Source organism: Charadrius vociferus, unplaced genomic scaffold, assembly GCF_000708025.1.
Source record: "Charadrius vociferus isolate BGI_N301 unplaced genomic scaffold, ASM70802v2 scaffold103, whole genome shotgun sequence".
In the NCBI taxonomy this organism is placed as follows: Eukaryota; Metazoa; Chordata; class Aves; order Charadriiformes; family Charadriidae; genus Charadrius; species Charadrius vociferus.
This window is the reverse complement of record NW_009648061.1, coordinates 1142826-1161290: the sequence shown is the minus strand read 5'-3', so window position 1 is coordinate 1161290 and position 18465 is coordinate 1142826. Positions and strand designations below refer to the sequence as shown.

General features: G+C 38.4%; 1 protein-coding gene across 1 annotated transcript in view; it reads left to right on the top strand.

Annotated features, from left to right (window-relative positions):
- Positions 1–6569: 6569 nt before the first annotated feature.
- The window catches only part of FBXL7 (F-box and leucine-rich repeat protein 7), a 151649-nt gene continuing 139753 nt past the window's right edge, over positions 6570–18465 (top strand). The window contains exon 1 of the mRNA XM_009883739.1: positions 6570–6651. The gene's annotated coding sequence lies outside the window, so the exon portion shown is untranslated. The remainder of the gene's footprint in view (positions 6652–18465) is intronic.

Below are 18465 nucleotides of genomic sequence, written 5' to 3'. Positions count from 1 at the left end.
AATGATCATCTGGTAGAAAAGCCATATGTTTATGCCCTTTCATGTTGAGAAGTTGAATTTGACTAGTGTTGTTTGCAGAAGAATTGATGGCTTAAGTAAAGAAATTTTTCACTTCTTTACATCAAAGTCATTGCAATATAATGCTTTTGGATAATTAAAAAGATTTATGGCTCTTATTATTCTGGACTTTACTGCTTTTTGCTCCTTTTTTTGAATTACTATGTTTTGGTTTTCTGTTTTGGCATTTTGTCTAATGTTTCACTTCAGCATGGCAAACAGTGGATGTGACCTTACTGTCCATTTCACTCCTGAGGTAACTGTCACTGCCTGCTAAAGGCAGGCATCATTGAATTAAAACTAGATGTCAAGAGTAATACTGCTATTATTTTCCATGGTGGCATATAGGAAGTCAGCCTGTTTGTAGAAGAGCTTAGAAGGGCATGTAAAATACAGCAGAAAAATGACTATACATCAGAATCCAGGAACAAATGTGCTGTGAAAAAAACAAAACAAAACAAAACAAAAACAAACAAAACCAACTAAAAAAAAAAACCACAAAAAACCCCTAGTAAAACTATTCCAGAGCAGAGTGAAAGGCACTCACTGCCAGGACACGCCTTCATCTGTCACATAGGTCAGTGTATATTGTATCATGTATCTTATGACTCGCATCACATAATTCAAGCAGCCTCTGTTTATGCAGGCTGGGTGTGCAGTAACAATGAGGAAAATAACAAAATACACCTGAAGAGGTGACGGTCATACAGTCAGAACCGCTGTCCGTAACAGGGCAGCTTTGCATGTGTGCTTCTGAGAATGGTTTTTCAGCCTTGGACAGTTATAGGCTGTACTTTCCTGGGTAAGTTTAAATTGCATTGCTTCTGTCCTGACTGACTTGTGATGGCTTTGACACTACTCAGCAGCGAGTATGACCGGCAGAATCCAAAGTTTGCTTTTCACCAGTTCATGCTGTTTCCTTTCCAGTGTTTATCAAATGCTTCCATTTGGCTAAGATGCCTTGCGTGTGTTTACTCTTACTGCTGTCCTGTAACTTTTTAACAGCCTGAAATACACTGATATAGGTGTTTGGAGAAACACTGCTCTAATCAGCATGCTTTTGAGATAAAGATTGTAACTAGCTATACAAGCAGCTGGGAAAAGCTATTGCTTTTTTGCAGCAATATTGAAACATGCAGTAAGACCACCCAGTTCCATGCACAACCTTTCAATAATGTTTCATTGGATAGTCTGCAGCATCTCTTTATTAAAATCGGTATTTATTCTCTTCTGGTAGCAAACTGAAGATGGAAACAGTTTTATAAAACAGACGAATCTGATGTTTTAGTCATATAGCCATCTGTGATAAAAAGAAAATGGAACACATTATTTCAATAATCATGACTCAAAAAGAGACCAGGTATATTTAATGTGTCTATAGGGCTATTGAGTACAAAAACATCTATGACTAAAGAAATTCCTTGGGCTACAAAGAGCTGGAGACAGAGGTGGTGTTCAGGGGAAGTATCTGTTACATGCTTGCCTTATTCTAATTTTCTTTCCAGCAGGATCAAAATAAAACACGTAGGAAATAGCTTACTAGGTTAGATGGCTGGAATGTTGTTCCTATGACTATTGTAAGGCTTTGGCGCTAGTATATGGAAAAAAATATGCGTGCTCTTGCTTCTTCAGAAGCAGGTCAGAGACATGATTTGAATTGCAACTGTGTAGCTGTGTGATTCTTTGCAGGTGTGGTGAAGTCCGTACCACCTTCGCTCCTGGTGTGAATTATGTTGTATTGTAGGAAAATTGCTTTCTTCTACCGTATCTGACTACTACCATAGTGCAGTTTGCTTTCTTTTGGATTGTAATGTCCGGCTTTGTAATAAAAAACTGTTAATGTATGGAGGAAACTCCAGACAATAGCAAGTCATGCCAGGGAAACATTTGGCAGGCCTTTAATTTGTTTAAGCAGAGGATCAAATGCAGTCATTACTTCTGTAGTCTTTGTAATATTGCTCTCTCTTTGATCCTTCTTGTTGTCATTGTGTAAGAATCCCTGTCAGGTTATATTTAATTGCTATGACTTTCTCAGCATACTTTTTAAATTGGAGAGATGAACTGATCTCTGAAGACCAGTGTTATGCTACACATCAAGCTTTCCTATGGCATTAGGGAAATCAGCAGTCTTTGCCTAATATGCCACGTAGATTCACATAATGCCCTGAAAATAAGCACCGCTGAAGAACCCTGCTTCAGATGAGCTCAGGTGAGTGTGAGACACCTGGGAATTCATGATGCTTGCTGAATGTTTGCCAACACCAGCCCCATATAGTAAATCATAATTTGCCTCTCTCCTTTGCCGTGCAACACGCTTCCTGAAAGTAGTATGTGGGCACCAAACCTCTAGCACGGCAAAAGGCTTCTCTGTCAAGTCAGGTGTTTCCTGACTTGAGGACTAGATGGTGTCTCCTCTAACATGGAACTTCTGCTTAAAATAGTTTTATTGAAATGTTTCCTCTTGTTTCAGATGCTTCTTGGTGTGTCTTTCAGAGAATGAACCCTGGATGATAGGCCTGCTTTCTTTCATGTCTTTTTAGTTTTGAGTGTTTAACTTACTGTATGTTAAGGATCATAGGAGGTGGCTGATACTTTTGCTGTTATTCATTACTAGTGCAGCTGTGTGCAGATCTTTCTTAAATAGCTTGATTAAGATAAGCTGTCTAAAAGAAAAAAGGCAACATCTTCGGGAGCTATTTTTGCAGCTATTTTTGGTATGTATTTGTTGGATATATAAGTTTGTAGTGAGTTGCGTAATAAGATCTAGTACTTTACTATGTAGTTGCTTCTGTTAAAGGTAAAATTGAAGGTGTGGTAAAAAGTGGTGTAGTCAGTTGGAAAGGCATTTGTGTAATGAATTTTCATATGAGCGCTGAAATCCCAGGATGATTAAGACAGCTTACTGGTCTGCAAAACACTGTCCTCACAGAGGTACCTGAATTATAAAATTACAGAGTTGTTGAAGTGGGAAGGGACTTCTGGATCCTCTGGTGCAACCTCAGTGCTCAAACCAGGGTCTACTAAAGCAGACTGCTCATGGCCATGTCCATTTGGGTTTTGAGTGTCTCCAAGAAGGGAGACTCCACAGCCTTTCTGGGCAACCTGTTCCAGTGGGTTGACCATCATCACAGTAAAATAAATAAATAAGTAAATAAATTTTAGGTTTAAATGTAATTTCTTATATTTTGATTTGTGCTCATTACCTCTTGTCCTGTTGCTGGGCACCACTGAGGGTGCGAGGTGGATGGGAACAGTCTTTTTTCAGTGGTGCCCAGTGATAGGACAAGAGGTAATGGGCACAAGCTTGAACATAGGATGGAACATGAACATGTTCCATCTTAACATGAGGAGGAACTTCTTTACTTTGAGGGTAGTGGAGCACTGGAACAGGCTGCCCAGAGAGGCTGTGGAGTCTCCCACTCTGGAGACATTCAAAACCCACCTGGACGCTGTCCTGTGCAACCTGTTGTAGGTGACCCTGCTCTGGCGGGGGTTTGGACTAGATGATCTCCAGAGGTCCCTTCCAACCCTGACCATTCCGTGATTCTGTGAAAAGAGGCTGTCTCCCTCTTCTTCACACCCTTCCTTCAGGTATTTATATTCATTGGTAAGACCTCTCCAAGCCTTCTCTTCTCCAGGCTGAACAGTCCCCTAACTTCCTGAGATTCCTGTCAGCCCATTTTTTCTCAGCCTAATGAGGTCCCTGTGAATGGCAGCAACCTCTTGGTGAATCAACCATTCCTCCATGTTTTGTATCATCTAGGAACTTGCTGAAGCTGCACTCTCTCCCACTAGCAAACCCAAGTTGTTTGGAGAACGCTTAGATACTCTTATATCTTAGCTCTTGCATGTGTACATGAGACTACAATAGCCAAATCTCGCCTATTAGAAGTGAAGGGCTTTGTTTTGCACTAAAGGAAGAGATGTAGAGTTTGCTAGCCTATTTAAAACACGTTGAACATTTACTGGAAATTATCTCCTGCTTCTCCCCACCTGAATGGAGAGTTCCAGAGTGGACAGTGAGGAAGAAGGCTTGTTTTGGGGCTGTACACAGTAAGAGAAGACTCTAACTCATGAAATATTAAAAATATAATTGCAGGAAGAACTGGTATCCAACCAAGGTAGTAACCACTATGGATTCTTTCTTCTTAATTTCTATTTTCAAATTCTCAGAAGGAGTTAAGATGTTTTGAAGTTCAAGTAGATTTAAATGGTGAATATCTAGACTTATATCTGGCATTTCACAGTTTCTATAGAAATGTACAATTGTAAATAATATGTTGCTATTGGTTGTACTGGAAATCAGCAAATAAAATACTTCTTAGGTGCTCTTGGAGGCTTGTTTGTATGTGATGTAAACAGAAATATTATTGATGTTAATAGGGGAGGTATGTAGCCACAGGAAGCATTCACTTTGTGAAAATAACCTATGCCACATATGACCAGCTAACAACTCTGCTGTTGTTTGGTATCACTGACTTCCTTTTCCCAAAAAAGATTTTTTTTTTATTTTTTAGAGGAAATCCTGTTTATTTGCTTTGAGGAAATTTTTTTTTCCAGTTGGTCTTTTTTTGGTTTGGTTGTTTTTTTCTTTCTATTAATCTGTTAAGGAGTGCTGATACTCCTTGGAAGTTTGTTCTCTGCCTCTGCAGTTGCAGTGCTTGGTACATGAGGAGTTGCTGGTAGTGGCGATACAATCTAAATACCTTTCTTGTCATTAACGATTTGATTATCAGCTATTTCAGGTGTTCCAAGTTGTCTGACCTCTTCCGGGAAAGAGCATTTTACATTTATCCTTCTCTTTTCTCATCTGCCTTTCTTCTACCACAATGCTAGTTGCCTTAGCTGGAGAGCTATTTTGGGGCAGTCATTTCTATAAAGACCACAGTCCATTACTCCAACTCATGTCACAGCTTGAGAGCAATTGAAATGATATTCTAGAGGTGCTGCTCCTTGGGTTTGCTTAACTTTTTAAAGGAATGTAAAAAACAGTTAGTGAATCACTGAAAATATACTTTTGTTCTCTTCACCCCACCCAACTACTAGCCTTAGCCATCTATTTTTTTATTTCCTTCTGGCCTTTTTAATATCCTCTCACTCCACAATCATCTCTCAAATCTAAGCATGTTAACTTAAGCAACTTTACTTGGAGAATGATTCTCTAGGGCTGTCTGACGGATTAAGTGGCTGTACCTTGGTTGTGAAGCAACCTACGTTTGCACATTCTCCAGTCATTTCCCATTAAAACTTAAATCCATGTTCTGTTGTGGCACCTTTAAAACGCAGACCTCCTCCTTACATCTAACTGTTATGAAAACCAGGCATACTGTAACCCAGACCCCCAAGGAATGCTTGATTGAAATAACAGATCAGAAAAGTCTCTTACTAACATTCCTGTGATTATAGGTTTACTCAAGTGACAGAAACATGGTGTCAGCTAGCTTTCTGCATACAGCCTAATTTTGGTCCAAAAACTAACATAGCTCTTAAAGGCTTCACCGATGCAGTGTTTGTGGGGATAGACAGCTTCTTAAAATGTAACAGTATTCATTACCTTTCCTGTTTCCAGAATTATCTCACGTATTGCTGATTGGGTGGTTGATCTGGTTCCTGCTGCAGAGCACAGTGTATTTATTCCCTGTTAGTAGTTACTGAGATTGAGTAGAGTGAGTGAAGGGAAAGCAAAATAACTCCTTCTTAGATCCTCATAGGTAAACAACTTTGGTTTAGCCCCCTCTTCTCTTCTCTTCTGTGGTATCTATTAGAGTTATTCTTTATATTTGTTTTCTTCTGTTGGTAATTTGTACCTGCTTTAACATCCCCAAAATGGGTCTGGGGGCACTGATATAGGAACTGCAGGAAAAATTCTTAAGAAAGAAAATAAAAAAACATCCATCGGTTCTGATTTAAAGTTAAAAAATGAAAGATGAAGAACAAGTGTAGAAGTTAGTTTTAAAGTGGTGTATTTCATCAAGCAGTGAGCGTGGTATAGGAAGAAACAGCTGATAAATCACTTTCATTTTTAAGTGATTAAGTGACTCGAATGCATGATGTGGACACATAAAACAGAAATCTAAACTCATTTAACACATTTTGAATTTAGCCCTTCATGCTGATGAGGGTCAGTATCCGTTTGTCCTGATCTGTGTTAGAGGTATTGGAACGAGAAAACTAATCATGAAAGTTCTCCTAATGTTGTTAATCACAAACTTTTCATTTACAATGGGACCTAGCAAATACGTAATGAGAGCCCCTGTGACACAGGAGGCTGATTGCGGCCTTAGTACAAGTGAAGATGCACATGCTGTAAGTTCTAATGCAGTTAACTCCTACCCCAGTGTGTGAAAAATGAACATCAGCTGCTTTAAACTTAGTTTAAAGCTTCCTGGAATTGTTCCAGGTTCTGATATGGAAGGTCCTTCTACTTCACTGTTGATACTCATGTTTGCGCTTTCTCTCTCTCTCTCTCCCTCCCACCCTCTCCACCTCTTTCTCCCTTTGCAGGCAAAGGCAGCTCAAGCATCTCATCCGACGTGAGTTCAAGTACAGATCACACGCCCACCAAAGCCCAGAAGAATGCAGCTACCAGTGAAGGTAGGCAGCTGGTACTCATTACCCAGGTCAGGCCCCCCAACATAATCCTAGCTATTTTCAGAAAAGGAACCCCTCCTCCTCATTCCTTCCGTACACAGTACCATGGGTGCACTAGAAATTAAAAAAAAACAACAGTTTGACTCCCTGTATGCAGTTTCCACTCCTACCTGCTGTAGTTTCTGACTTAGGCTTGTGACAAAGGATTTGAGATTCTTCTGCAGAACAGAAATTTAGAGGGTTTTGAGTAATTTTGCGTCTTGCTTTTTCAGCAAAGGCTTTTATACTTAAGATTTGATGCAATCTGATTTTGAGCTTGTTTTTGAAGAATATAATTGATGGAAGCTTTTTGCTATCTGTTCTAGGTTAGATCTCAGCCTCTTATTTTCATACTACAAATACCATGAAAATGTGAGTTGTTTGTGCCAAGTTTTCATAAGTGTAGCTAAGGACACGAAGAGCTGACAAGACTTAATTAGATCAATGCATCTCACCTGCAGTTACTGGAGTATGGGATAGTCTGGGACAAGATTTTTAATGTCAGGGGAAGGAGATGTTTTATGTATCAGTATTAATACAATGTTGCACTAAGTGGCCTATGAACAGAAATGCTGATCCTCTCCTGCTGCTTTCTAATATGTGAGTAGGTGTGCTCTGTTAAATGAAAGTATATTGGCCTTATGTTTTACAAGAGTGTCTTTGAGGGCTGAGAGCAAATCATTAAATCTATATGTAGTTTAATGATGTAAGCTGAAAGCATTTTTTTAAATGATAAATTTATGTGCCTTAACTAGCATTTCTGCTCAGCTCTGTCATAATAATTTGGTTGTACTCAGTAATTATCAAATAATAATTCTGATTTCTTAAACTTCTGTCATCACAAATTAGGTTTCAAGCTCTGATTGCTCTTCGTCTGGCTTTATTTCTTATGGCTAAAAGAAATTATAGACTTTGAATAGTTCTAGTTTGGCAAGTCTGACTGTAGGATCTGTAGAGTAAAAGCAGTTCATGTAAGTAATAAATGACTATATAAATCATGAGAGTTTATTGTTAGGCATGCATAATCCCATATCAAGAATGAAGATCTGCACTTGTGAATCGTGAGATATACTGGTTGAGAATCTCTGCTTTTTAGTCTGGGCAATAAATTTAACAATAAATGAATACATGGTAAATAAAGTTAAGTTGAATAGTAGACTTCATGTTTCTCTAAGCCTTAGATTCAAAAGTTTTGAAGTACCCGAAGGAGGTGAATTGCCAAGACAGAAAATAGATTTAGGAAATGTATAAAAGCATTTTAACTTTTCTGTATGACAGCTGGGGCCAGGAGGGAGGGAAATAAACCACAAAGGAGAAGTGGAAACTCTGAAGTCAGTACTTAGCAATTGATTTAAATTTGTTTTACTTCGGTCAGTAAAGCAAGATATTTTTTTTTTCCCCCTGATTTTCAAATCAGATAATGCAAAATAATCCTTTACTAATGTCTAAGATTTATGTTCTTAATCTAGCCCATTGTACAGCTGGTGAACGCCAATGTCAACCCTGAAATCTTCACCACTGGTTTGCAGGTGATTAATTCATTAATGAGGGAAGCTTAAATTCAGGCCAGCAGATGCTGTGGCAAAGATATGTTTTTATGAGTTCTTGTGCAGATTCAGGAAGAGCTCTGAGCAATTCTTGGAGGCAATTTCATATGTGAGCCTAGTTTTTCTGTCCCCCTAGAAGACTGTGATTTGACAAACACTTTGACAGCGGCAGAAGTAGTATCTTCCTCAGCCTGTGCTGCTACTACTTTCCTACCCAGTTTTTCTGCTGGATCAGTTTAATATAAATTGTGGTAATGTGAATTGCGGTGTAATCTGACAGATATTTTGAATGTCGTAACAAGGGAGCATAAGGGTTCCAGGAAGGCAAGTGAGAGCAGAGGCACTGAGTGGTGGTGGTGAAAAACAGAGACTACTGAAAAGTGGTGTTGCTGGAAGGCACATTTATCAATGGGTGCATGTCTGGATTTTTTAGTAGTGCTGCTTCTTCTTCCCATGTACAGTAGACTTATGTAGTAGGAGGATTCAGCTGAACAGAAAGACTTGTACCTTTACTCACGAGTAAAGTTCTGTGCTTACAAGACCGAATGCTGTTCAATTACAGTAGTGTCTAGGGACCAGCTAAGAATAGGATTTTGTTAGATGCTGTACAAGCAATGGCAGTTATGTCTTTTCATTGGGGTGTTTACATAACATTTTATAACTGTTAGTTAAATTTTGCTTTATAGCACTCCATGCTCTAGTATTTGCTTGCCATGATACAGTAGTACCTGCCCACCCCAGAGACTGGTAAGTGTATCTCGTTCTTCACCATGAGACTGGTTTATTGCACAGACAGAAAGCTCCAATTCTGCCCTTTGCTTTAGCCCTGTATTATAAATTCATAGCACTGTATGCTCTCCTATGAATGAGCTACGTGTTGTGTGTGGTGAGATGTATGCATCCTAGGTATGGAGTGGGAAGGACTATGGAAGATTGCAGGTGAACTTTTCTTCACGTTCATTAACATGAAATAATCTTAACTGAACAAGTCACAGACAGCTTCTTTGTATCCCTTGAATTTCTACTGGCAGCTGAATTCCTGAGTGCCCAGCTCTGTGAAGAGTGTATAATTCGTGTTTGAGGCTGAAGGCCTTTCACAGCTCCTGCTTTCCAAGCTTTGCAAACAGACCTAATTCTTTCCAGTTTGGCACAGCATGTCTCCTCTTCTGTTTCTGTAAGACAGTTGACACAACACTTGTTGAAGCTGAATCAATGAAATTCCTTGAAACAACTAGAAAGGAAATCTGTGGGACTGATTCGTTCAAAATCTCTGGTGCTCTACAGCAGAGACGCAGTCATTTAAAGTACTTCTTAGGCAGGTATGGACTCCAAAGGACTGCAAAAAGTTGTCAAGGAGGACTCTTACTTCCTGAGATGGTTTGCTCTTTCAAGTATCTGACAGCAGGTGTTATCCTGCCATCAGTTTGAACAAACAAATGAACCACGCTCTTCATCTTGTCTACTGCAACCATTATATCTGTCAGGTTTCAGTGCTGCGATGTTTGTCTATAGGATGGGTACAAGAAGTGGGTAACAAGCTGCTTGAAATGGCTTATGTGGTGTTCCAGTCTGAATATGCTGTTAAAGCGACATCAGTTAAATCTCTTGATGGGAATGGGAGATGTAGTTATGGCCAAAATGTGGTAGTCTCTCTCACATTGTAAATTATGAGCATCTGCAGAGCTGTGGAAGGAGATTTTATGTTTCAAAGAGAAAAAATGCTTGTCATGCTAGTAAATGTGCCTGGGTGAACTGCACATCCTCTACTAGTGAAGAACAGGCAGTATGAGTTAGTATCCTTAACCAAACCAGCTTCACTCAGTGATGCATTGGAGAGCTAACTATTACCCCATTTCTGTCGTGTAGAGGAACGCAGACATTAGCTGGCAGACCACACAACTTCCTGAATTCAAACTTGAGATAGCAGTGATGCACTCGAGAGGGATGCAAAGGTGAGGCTGCACTGGTGCAGCAACTGAAGTCCAGTCTGCAGTTAAGTCACCATTGTTATACCTTTCACTTGCTGTACTTCAGTGAAGGGTGGGTGGGGGAAAAAAAGAAAAAGAAAAAAAAAAAAAAGTCTGTTTCTGCAAATCAGTGTCCTGTAGGGACTGTTTAGCTACAGCTTGGCTCAGAAGGAAGCATGGTAGGCTGTGAGTGTGCATGCACGCTGATGCCTCCACACCATCTCCTCTTCTGAGGATACAATTTTCTTTAGCTTTGAATATACACTGCCTTTTACTCCTTTTCCAGTCTCAGACATTGTCTGCAATTCTTTACCCCATCAATCAATTACAGTTAGAAACTTGAGAACGCATGAGTTTTTGCTACCCCCCATTGCTGTTCTGGCAAGTGAAAGACTAAATGGATTTTTGTGGGCCATTTAAATGCAATTTGCTAGACACAGTCTCAGCTGGAATATTATTGTTTAAAACTTGATTTAGAAGATTAGACCGAATGTTTTTGTATGTGCTTACCTTGATTGGGGAGCTTTCTCATAACACTTACCTGCAGAGGGTGGAATGTTATGTCCAGGCTGGATGCTCCATATTAACTTGACTGTTTTTCAAATAAAAAATCAATACTGTTTTCACTTCATGTGTATGGCAGTTAAATGGGAATCCAGAGGCAGCTTTAAATTGAGAGCTCATATATGAGCTCCATGTATTGGTTCTAATTTATTTCTCAGTTTCTATAAAATCCAATTGAAGGATTAGGCCTGAAGCAAAACACTGTCTTAGCAGAGGGGCTGAAATACCTCTGAATATATCCTGTTAAATGTTTATATTTTGAATTTTGCAGTAGTGCAGTGAAGTCAGCTGCTGTATTCTGCAGAAGTTAAAATTGTATCTGCTTTTAGTGATGTTGACTTTTAGGGACCTTTGAAAAGTAAGTATTTGACTTTTTTGTTTGTTTGTTTCGCCCTTCTGCAGTACTGTGAGAATTCTAGAGTCTGGCTTCCTCATGTGATGTTTGCATACCTTAAATATGCTTTAAAAAGACTGTGTTTGGAAAAGAGATGAATGAAGAGAACACAGCTTTTCACCCATTAGTGCTGCGATATAAGTTTAGTGCTGCGATATAAGTTTAGTGCAGAGATCAAATGCATTTGTTTTGGCAGTACTTGTTTGTATGCATCTCAACAGAAGAGGTATTTCTTCTCAAGTTTAGGCATTTACCAGAATAGTCCTCTATTATCATAGTTGTATCCTTCTTTCTCTTTTATTTGGGCCTTTTAGTGGTTCTCATGGACTTGGGAGGTTAACAGTTGGACTTGATCTTGAGGGTCTTTTCCAACCTAAATGATTCCATGATTCTGGGACAAACAGGCCCCATAGCCTGGCTGAATAATGACATTCATTACTAACCATTCCCTGAATTAAATCATTTTTGGGGGTAACTGTGAAACTGCAGCATTTTGCAAATATGTACGCTTTAATTACTCATGTGAGTGTTACTTTATACCCTGTGCAAGATGATACCTGGCTAAGGTTGATCAGGCTGTGTTGCTGTGATCCTCAGCATCCTTTTATGGTGGGTTCCTGCTGCTGAAGCTTCTTGAAGCCGATGGTATATTAATGAGTGCTGGTCTATGCTATGGAATTTCTGCTGTCTGTCATTGTCCCCAGGCCCGTGATATGAGGCCGTGAATGAGGAACTAACCTTCCCTTAATACTGGTTTTCATTCTGCTGAAGTCCTTGGGAGGAAGAAAACAAACAAACAAATAAAACCCCAGCCAAAACAACAGCAAAAAACCCCAAACCACAAAACACCAGAAACAAAAACCAAGCCAACACAACAACAACAAAACAACCCCCAAAACCACCAAACAAACCAACCTGCCATAAGTCAGATAACCCCCCCCCAAACAACACCCTCCCAAACTCCCCAAAAAAACAAATACACACACCCCCCCCAAACCCAAACCAAACTAAACACCAAAAAACCCAGCAAACCCGAAAAAACCTGGAGCTAAGGGTTCCAGCTGGTGGGAAGCTTTATGAATTTAGGAGCCTCTCAGTAGTACCTGAACTTCTACTATTCTGAATATAGAAGTATTCACTCAGGTTTTCTTTAATTATACAAATACCAGCTACTCAAGTAGCTGAAACTGGATTTATACCCAGTTTTACATGAAAAAACATAACTGGATAAGCTTTTCTAAGAGAAGTTAGCCTCTATTTATGTAATAATAGCAAAAGTCCCTCATGCATTTGCTGTAGTCTTCTAATAATTTCTAATAAGTAAATAACTTTCAAATAACTTTCAAAACCTCTGGAATTTGACTACTACTGCATCACTTTATTCTGCAAATTGGAAGTAAATTAATGTGTAATTAATATCTAATTGTGGAAAGTAGGAATAGAGAGTGTTCGGCCTCTTTCTTACTTTGACATTTAAGATATTAAAGTCATTATAGAGTGAATAATGGAACAAGCAGCTACTTCTGAAACATTTTTTATGAACTGTAGAAAGACAGCTTGACCTTTATCAATATGCGAAATCTCTCAAAGCAGTCATTTTGGACTCATTTTCTGTGTCTAAGTGTGATAGACGTTTTTGTCCCTCGCTTTGATACTCAGAGGTATAGCAAATTGGTGAGGTCTTAGATGTCTATATGGAAAAACTTTTTTCCCAGAAAACTTTGAGCTCTGTATCAGAAAATGTTTATCAGTGCTCTACAGGGGAATATATTAAGTGCCATTTCATGAACGCAGAAAGACATATTCGGGTTGTGTGCCTTTCACTTCACAAGTGAGGGAACAAAGCACACACCATAGGATATTTTCGGAGAGGATGTCATGCTATTGATTTCTCTTGACTTCATAATCACATTTTCTCAAAAGGCTGGATGTCTTTTGGATCTCCAAGTAATTCTTAGTTTATTCACCGAATTTAAGATGAGGGGTCCTTGCATTGTGCCGAATGATGGACACTATGAAAAATTTGGAAAGGTGGAATGGTTCCTTTGCTACTGAATTCTTTTGGTATTTAAAATGGTTCCTGATGGGGAATCAGCTCAGACTGAGATTCAGGTGAGTGCAATCCTTGTCTTACTTCAGAGACAGATAAAAATTTCAGAGAACCAGTTTACAAATAGGTGACCACAATAAGGCAGGCAACAGTGTTTAATGTACTGGAGCTCCATTGAAGCTTTTGAGTGGTTTGTATATCCTCTTAGAGCATTGGGCTAACTAAGTGTTGTGGTAAAAGACTGTTGCTGAAGAGATGCTGTTTTCTGCCCAGTTTTTCTTGATGAACCTTTTGGCAGAGAGACCTCTTCTGATCCCTTCCTATGTCTGATACCTGTTAAGAAATCTTTTCCCACGTTAGTTCTTTAATATTTTTCCTTTCATTTTCTTTATAACATTAGAAGTTTACCAACCCGGGATCAGAAATGTAAACTTATATATGTTCTTTCTGGATGCATGCAAGCACGTGCATAATTCCTAACCCTTTTGATGGCAGTTCTCTCCCTATTTATCTCTGTCTTCGTGTCTTTGCAGCATCTCTTGCTGGGAATTTGGACTCTTGGTTCTACTGTTGAAATACTGTCTAAGCAGACTTTCTGTGCACCAAACCATGTCTGAATTTGATATGAATGCCTGACTTTGCCCCTGCTTACTTGGAACTGGGCTGAGATTCAGTTGGCTTTGAGTGAACTGTGGCTGTTCTGAGTTGGTAGTGAAACTGGAGAGCAGGTAGGTTTCCGAGGGTTTTGTGTTACTTCTCTAGCAGTGGAGTTTTCTAGAAAAGTGAAATGTTGCATTACTGAATGTGCCAAAACAGAATCATCTGAAGCCAAAAAATTGAGGAAGAATAAGAGGGAGGTAGGAGGCGTGACAGTTAATAAATCCAAAACTATAAACACTTTGGCAGAATAAACAGAGCTCACTATTTAAATTCCTTTAACCAACATATCTGAATGCATACGCAAATATAATCACCTCAAGCAGCATGTGTAGGTACAAAGTAGTATAGAGGTTGTTCTTAGGCACTATTTTTTTCCTGTTTAACCACATCTCGTTATGCTTTTGCTATCTAATAGGCAGTGTTCCTGCAAAGCTGTTCTGCTAATTATAACAATACCATTGCAATCAGCACTTAAAGCAGAGTTCAAATACAAGGCAAAAGTACTTGGGACATTGGCAAGGTTAAAGCTGCAAATTGAAACCTTACGTTATTCTGGCTAATTTGTACTGAAATGCTATAGCCAAATGTTTAAAACTTGCCCAAACAATACTAGGAACAAATTGGAAAGGTACATAAAACTGCAGTCTTACTTGATCTGCTGCCTGAAATGTGAGACCTACCAGAGCAAATTCACTTACAGTACAGCTAAAGAGAAATGATTCCAATTTAAAAACCTGGCCTTAACATTTCCAAAGTAAGGTCTGATGTTTGGAAGGAGTGATTACGGTTTATTCAATTACCTGTAAATCTGATTTTAAGGAATCCAAGATCCCAAATGTAATTCTTTCTGTAAAATGCTGTACCAAACTACTTAAATACTGCTATCACAGGGAGGTTCTGACACAAGACTGTTCTTTGTCTGTTATTGCCCATGCGAGCTATTTAAAGTAAAGTAGTTTCCTTCTCTGAAAAGTGAAGTGTCATCTTGAAATATCTGATGATTGCCCAATATTTGCTAGTTTAAAAACCATCTTTCTTGAATGCTAGACTGCCTCCTAAGACTGCTTGAAGAATATATACAACCTGATAATGTGCATTTAAATATGTCGGGCTTATCCATTTTCCAGAATTTATGAACTGACACTAGCAAGTTCCTCCAGATTAATTCTAGTACTTTATTGAAATAATGAATAAAATTGGAAGAGCAAGTTTTTGCCTTTAACTTGGCAATCCCTGTTAAGATGCTGTAGTTTAAATTTATTGCACAAAATATCCTGCCTTACTTTCCTGTATCTTATCTTTTTATGTTATCTTGTCAAATGACTGTATAATTTTTAAGACTGATAACTGCCAACAGTCCCAGAACTAGTAGCATTCTTGAAAAATATCCACTTAGAGTTGCTGACTCATTCTGTTCTTCTCTTCTGGCTATTGTACCATAGTGCCTGCTACTGGGTTTTTCTCAAGTTGTTTCTCAAGTTTGGCATCTCCTTGTTTCTGCCAGCATTCCTCAGATTTCTCTTGAGAAGTATATACTGAGATTGGCTGATGAAAATGGCAGTTCAAGAATGGCTAATGGTAATTCTTACGTTCTTGTTAATTCTGACTGCTGAATCATCATTGCTTTTAGGCAGCTACAGTAGATTAGGCTGGAAGTATAAGCAGCAGTTACAAGCATGTGTATAATCTGGTGATTAGCCATCTACATATTCCTTTAGCTTTAATTAGCAACACTTCCTTTAGCTTTAATTAGCAACACTTCAATGTATAACTTGCGGTACGCTTTTGTGCCTGCTGCATGTTCAGCAGCTGTCCATTGTGAGATTTCCTTTCAGATTTAAGGCTAGTTTTCATCTTGAACTGTGATGGATCAGGAGTTTGTATTTTTGAACCTCATAGTACAAATACAGTTTTAATGGCTTAAATAAAAGATGGTGGTGTTTTTTTTTTTTCCCATTTGGTTGGAGTTTTTTTCTGATACAGGAAAAGAAAAGGCCATAGCAGCCTATCAACTATACCGAGCTAGGAGATTTCTGCTGACCTACTATGGCCTCTTGTGTGTGCATAGGCTTGCCAGAAGGTAGGCAGGATTTCTTTAGAGACACATGATAAATGCTTGTTTGTAAGATTTGGTAGTCAATTCAGATCAGCTAGTTTGAGTTACCCTCCAACAAAGTGAAATATGAAGACTTTTCGTAGACATGTAGCCTACTTGTGTTGTGTTTATGCTGCCTTATAGAAGTGAACGCGTGAGTGGGAAGAAGCTTGATGGCTTTACTGGATGACTGTAACCGTCATGCTGCTTGCAATGACTTGGATATATCATAAATCTCCATTGTAAATTATTATCAGACTCATGATAGAGAAATTTTATTTTGTACCGGTGGCTAATCTAATCTATAGTGCTTTTGTTTTTCCCTAACATGAAGTCCATTTCCTTCTTGTGTATCCAAAAGAGTGAAATTTTACAGCACTGTCATGTATTAATTGTTTGTGGGAAGTCTTTTACTTGTTCAATATAGGTAAATAGTGCTAGGTGGGAATCTCTCAAAGACAAACATTAGTGTTAAGAGATCTTAAGGACGTGGGCAGTAGGAACAAATTCTTTGTTCCAGCTGTGACATTTGTAATTTGCTTCATAGATATTTTTTTTTTTTTAACATCCCCATCACATTTGGGCAAGATAAATATTTGTAAGCCATGCCAGGTTAGGTCTTTAGCTCCCATTTGAGCAATAAAAACTTTGTGCAGCACCTGAAACCTCAGAAACTCTGTACTGTGTGGAGCAGTTGTTTACCTCACACAAAGACGACCTTTTATATTAGTTTTCCTTCTAGAACCAGAAACAAATGTGGTCTAAATGATAAAATCATAATTGGACGGTCTTCAGTAGGCTCTAGCTTGGGAGATTATCTTTACTTGGTCTTTCTTTATTGTGGCCTGAGATAAATCATGACCTTGAACTCTGCTTTCTGAAATCATCATGCTCTTTGATGCTTTTGCTTTTCTTTCACTTTTGAAACAAGATTTTACTAGCTTTTTGTCATCTGAGACAAAATTACAGTCCAATCTGATTTTTAGCTGTGAGTGTATTTTCTCTTTGCTGTTCCAGTAGAGTTAACTTTCTCAAATTTCTCTTAACGCCCTCAGTTTCGGTTGTACTACATATTTTCTGTCCAGCCTTGCATTTGTATTTGGAAGGCTTTTGCAATGTTAAGCATGTGAAGCTGATTGAGAAGCTGATGTGCCTTGTTTTAATGGGAGATTATTCTTGATCTGGCTAAAATTCACAATAATGTGAATCTGCTTTTGCTGCTTCCAATGAAAAGGACTGACGTCAGTACATGTCAATTGGTGCTGTTAATTTGTCAGACTACTGGGAAAATATATTTTTTGAGGAACACTTGTTTTTCTTTCTGCTGATATAGTATCAGATGAATGATGAATCTGCTTGTATCCTTCAATATTTGGTAAGATCGCTTCTGTCAGTGTCTAATTAAGGAAGACAGACTGCCGTAGCATTTAATGAAATCCAAATATTTTGCTGGACTGTGCTAAGAGTGTCACCCCCGACGAAATTGTATCTGAATCAAAATAATGACACTACTGTTCAGTCACTGGATTCAGATTTTATGAATCATATTAAATAGCTCTTTGGGATGAAGGAAGACTTGGTCTCTTCTTAGCTTGATGTGTTAAGGCTTTGATGTATTTTTAATTTTGTAAATGATTTTTGTTTAGATTGTGCATTTGTATATGGCCAAAAAAAGAAAGGAACCCAAAACACACAGGAAATACTCACCCCCACATAGTATTTTCTTTGTTACTGTGATTATACCAGTCTTTTTTTAAAATATTGCTCATAAGAAGAAGACTGAGAGGCTTCAAAAGCAAATGTGAGATTCCGTCATGAGAGGCTATTTGTCATGATTAGCCTTAGATGTCCATTTTAAATTAGACAGCAGATGAATGTGAACTGAAAAAGCAAGTCTCAGAACTGATGTAATTTATCTCATGTCCTTATTTCTGTTATTGGTTATTCCAGTTTTCATTTGGACCTATGTCTAAAGGGGAAGCACAAGGGTATCCTCTTGAATTTGGTGACAAATTAATGGCCAAATTACTAGTGCAATTATTATCCTTAATTCATGCTTTGTCTCAGAACTTTAAGTGGTTCTATTGCTTAAATTTTGCATCTGCTAATTTCATAGAAATTGGAACACATAATATTAAAGTAACTCCTTATTTATCCCTGTCTAAGAGAGAAAGATTTTTTTTCTCATATATCTTGGAAACAAGATGAGCACAGAAGGACAATATGCCATGAGCTTGTTACTGTTTAACATTTGTGGGTTCTAAATTAGAGCAACCATGTTTAAATTTGTATTATTCTGCACTATTTAGGAAGGGAGAATAATGAAACTGTAACTAAACGGTAACTAAAATATTGGCCTGACTGAGGGGGGGAAAAAGGCACGTAGTTGGGAACTATAAGCAGTAAAACTAGGTGAAAGAAACTGGAAAACCAGATCATATTAGCTGCAAAGTCATAAAAAGTGAGAATGTGGTTAAAAATTATGAGTGACCAAACCTTTT